Genomic DNA, 4,628 nt, shown 5'->3' with positions numbered 1-4,628 from the left:
GGCAAAATAAATAAATTAACTACAGACTCTTAACCTGATCACTCGAGCACCCACCCTCGAGATTTGCGCCCAACTTAAATTGGGAAAAACTGCCATAAAGTCATTCACCAGTAATTTGTGTCACACGGTTTGTTGATTACCTGGTTTTCCTTATAAACAGTGATTATAGTGTTATACGTGGAAGGATAATTATTTATTAAATAAAAGTTTTGAGACGGCTTGACTGGGTAATGAAAAAACGTTATTATAAATGTACGAAGTCTCGACAAGATTATATCATCCTCGGGTACTAGTAGTTTACAGAGTTACATGAGTATACAACAAAGAGGTCACAGCCTAGTATAGGTATCTTGGTACCTCGGGGGCGTTGATTTAAGGTCGGGTTGTTTTCTTCAATTAAAATAGCTTATTTTATTTTGCGTTTATTGATGTTAGGTTCTTCATAGATGAATAAATCAACTCTATAAATTATTTCTTCATTCACACCAACAATTGTCGAAACTTTCCACGCAACCACCAGAACAAAAAAACCTCAAAACTCGACTCGCAAGCAAAATAAATACACCAAACGACAACACAGCATTACACTGCAGTTAACCGTTTATCCCTGACATCAAATTCGACGACAAGGAACCCACTTTGAGACTAATAATGGCTGGAGACGTCTCCATCCGTGACATCAGCTCAGACATAATTAACACTTGGTGAAAACTTGCCATTAAACATAATTTGACTTCAAATTCACCCCAAAAACCAGGCACTAAACTAAAATCATTATTAAATAAATATTACATAGAATCACACAATACCAACGTCATTTATAAAATAACATCAAATAACTGTCCAGAATTTTACATCGGAGAAATAGGTAGAAAATTGGAAACCAGATTCGCTTAACATAATAAAAAAACCTACCATGTTTATCACCGTTGCAACTAAAAAAAAAAACACGGTATATCCATACAAAAACACTGTAATTCTAAACAAAGAACCTAACATCAATAAACACAAAATAAAAGAAGCTATCTTAAATTGAAGAAAACGGCCCCACCTTAAATCAACACACCGGGGGGTACCAAGATTAGACTGTGACGCAATATAAGGTCATGTGACCTCATGTATCTGTAAAATACTAGTACCTGAGATTAATAAAAATCTTGTCGAAACGTCGTACATTTATAATAGTTTTTTTTTTCATTACCCAGTAAAGCCGTCCCAAAACTTTTATTTTCTAAACAGTGGGTTCCTCGTTATCAAATTATTTATTAAGTTTACTAGTCTGAATAATGAGCAGATATAATGTTTATATAAAATTAACGAGTGCAGCAATTAAACACAAGAGTGCAGTATCATGCACATTGGAGAAGTGACACTGATATTTACACAAAACGTTTAAAACGAAGTTGATCAGTGTAATTCAAAGATGTTTATTTCTGTAAATTCTGCATTCTTTCATGTAATGAGTAAAAGTATCACGTCCTCTCTGTGGGAAAGCGGTAAAATCTAGGGTTCGATTCCCCCACGATGGATACAGCAGATAGCCCAATGTGGCTTTGCTCTAAAACAAACAATAAAGGCACCACAGCCTCAAAGTGGGTTGTGTGCATTAAAATGACAGGGCCGATTTTGTCGTTTGCTAGTGTGTAAGAAACAAATTTAGTTATGGAGAGGTGACACGTAAAAACGAAGATGTAGTTAAAAGCCACTGAAAAATGAATTGGTCAACGTTTCAGCCAACTGGCTTCCATACAGTAATAAATCGTTTCAAAACTTTCTGGATTCGTTGCGCGTTTCCATTGGTCAGAGTATGCTTCTAGTGGCGCCATCTACCAAATTGTACTTTTCAAGTTATATTCTGGGAATACTTTTTTGTGTATGAATATTTTAAAATATATATATAGTATATGATTGTACTATATAAAGCAAGGTACTGTCATGTTTTTTTTTTGGACAAAAGCAAACCAGTATAATAATAATTTAATCGTGTACAAGTTATACAGATAATAGATAGTAAATATATTCATGTCTTGAGGCTCTAAGACTGCCAGATAATAATAAAAATGAAGTATTAAATATAAAAAAAGTGTTAGTATTTGACATAATTGTTCAGCGAAATCCACTACTTAAGTATTTGTTATTTCTAGATGCCAGAAGAAGAAGCTTTCACTGTCCTGGTGAGACTCATGGAAGATTACAGGCTGAGAGAGATGTACAAACCGTGCATGGCAGAACTAGGACTATGCATGTATCAATTGGAGTGTATAGTCCAGGTGAGGTGATTGTATGTGTAGTAGTTTGTGGTATTAAAGAGTGTCATACTAGCAACTGCTAGAAGGTTAACCCTATTAGCTCATGTGGTAGTGCGAGCTGTATTGAGTTAAAATCCTGCTTCAGAAAACTAGACGAATAAGTAACCATCTCATGACTGTGAGATAAGGCCTGAGGATATGTCTTGAGAGTAGAAGAATTTAGTAGTTTTGAGTTATTAAAAAGTTCATTACTAGCAGTTGCTTGCAAATTACCCCTCAATCTTACCTGGCACCTGAGAGATGTCGGGTTCGACACTGAGTTTAGGGGAAAATGAAATTGATATGTACTTCTTAGTATGCATGATTACTGTATCTATCTTGAGAATAAGTAAAATAAATGTAGATTTTATAAAATTTTATATTATTTTAACTTTGCCCAACTTCACTTTTAAAAATGTCTTCTCACTTCCAATAAACTAAAAACTCCACCTTTCCATTTCTTAGAAATTGTAATAGGAAATACTTGTTTTTTTTCCCCTCATTTACAATATTGTGGTGATGTTTGTTTAGCATAAAACTGCACAGTGGGCTGTATTTGCTGTGCTTATTGTAGAGATTGAATTTCAAATTTTAGCATTATAAGCTCTGTACTTTACAACTAAACGACCTCTGGAAGTTGGAATTGTGGTATTAAATAAGAGGAATGTTGTTTTAATAATACTGTTTCTCAAGAAAATTTGACTTAATATGTAGGAGATTCTCCCAGAGCTTCACATTCATCTTCAGTCCCAAAGTTTCCAGACCTCAATGTATGCCTCTTCATGGTTCTTAACTCTGTTCACATCTTCATTACCCTTCCAGTTGGCATGTCGAGTGATGGACCTTCTATTGTCTGAGGTGAGTTTTGTTCAGTTCTTAAGAGTTTTTTGTTGCTGTTCACCTTGACAGTAAAATGTTGTTTATCACTGACGATAATGATTGAATGATGTGCTTGTGGGTATTTTTTATAGTAGATAATCTGATGTGGTTTAGAGCTTAATGGTAGGGTATTACTATTAAATTTTACAGTAAATAGCTTATTTTTGTTGTGATTTTGAATAAAAAGTTTCATTTTTTTCAGTCAGTTAATGTTTGAGTTCTGTTTTTACTTTAGCTTTCACCTTAATTTTCTCGAATTAATTGTCTTCCCTGTACAGAAGGAATATGGTAGATTATGGTTGTCCCGGCATGGCCAGATGGTTAGGGCGATTGATTCTCAATCTGAGGGTTGCAGGTTTGATTCCCCATCCCACCAAACATGCTCGCCCTTTCAACCGTAGAAGCATTTTACTGTGACAGTCAAACCCACTATTCATTGGTAAAAGAATAGTCCAAGAGTTGGTTGTGGATGGTGCCTTCCCTCTAGTTTTACAATGCTAAATTAGGGATGGCTATCGCAGATAGCCCTTGTGTAGCGTTGCTCAAAATTCAACACAAACAGATTGTGGTTAGAGTAACTAGTTATTTAATTGTAAATATAACTGTCTTAGAAACATTTAAAAAATTCCTAAATTGCCTTTATAATTTATCTTTAATAGGGGATAGAGATAATTTTCAGAATAGCAATAGCAATTCTCCAGTTTTGTAAAGAAGACATTCTACAATTGGACATGGAAGGAATGTTGAAAGTAAGTTTTAGTTTTTCACTAGAGAAACTTGTTTTAATATGTAACAAATGATTATTGCTCAAGTTATTGATAGTGGAGATTCTTTAGAATTCTTTTTTTCGTTTTTGTAGGTAAATGGCTCGTTTCTGACTTTTTTTTTTTCTCGTCCTTAGACCCAATTAGTTGGATAGAATTTCAACTAAATATAAAGTTTCTTGTTTTAATACGTTTCTGACGCTTATTGCTCAAATTATTGATAAGGGACTGTCCTTGAGGAATATCTGATTTGTTTATTTCATTTTATACAGTGAATATCTCTTTTCTGAATTTTTTTTCTAGTCCTTGGGTCTAATTATACAATATTTAGATAGAATTTCAACTAAAAAATGTTTTTTATTGAGGAAAATTTATTTTTAAGGAATATTTTATTATAGAAGTTACCTGATTACTGCCATTAATTTAACAGTGAGTAACATATATGTAGGTTTTATACTATTATATTAACTCAATGACAAGTATTGAATGAGAGATTCGGTTTATTATTATTATTTTATAACATGGATTTAATATACTGTTTTTCAGATGGGAAAATTGTAAGCTTGGCAATTTGAATTTTGCTTTAGTTTACTTTATTACGCCCTTTCTCTTTACGACACAACCTTGCTCTGGGAATTAACCAGGAACATGTAATCGGATTTTTTTTTCTCTTATTTTTTTGTATTTCACGATGATA

At 33.4% G+C, this 4,628-nt stretch overlaps 1 pseudogene; it reads left to right on the top strand.

Annotated features, from left to right (window-relative positions):
* LOC106467160 overlaps nucleotides 1-4,628 on the top strand; it is a 21,195-nt pseudogene that overhangs the window by 4,353 nt on the left and 12,214 nt on the right.

This window comes from Limulus polyphemus, unplaced genomic scaffold, assembly GCF_000517525.1.
Source record: "Limulus polyphemus unplaced genomic scaffold, Limulus_polyphemus-2.1.2 Scaffold2510, whole genome shotgun sequence".
Lineage (NCBI taxonomy): Eukaryota > Metazoa > Arthropoda > Merostomata > Xiphosura > Limulidae > Limulus > Limulus polyphemus.
The sequence above is the reverse complement of the archived record's forward strand: the minus strand, read 5'-3'. Positions and strand labels throughout refer to the sequence as shown.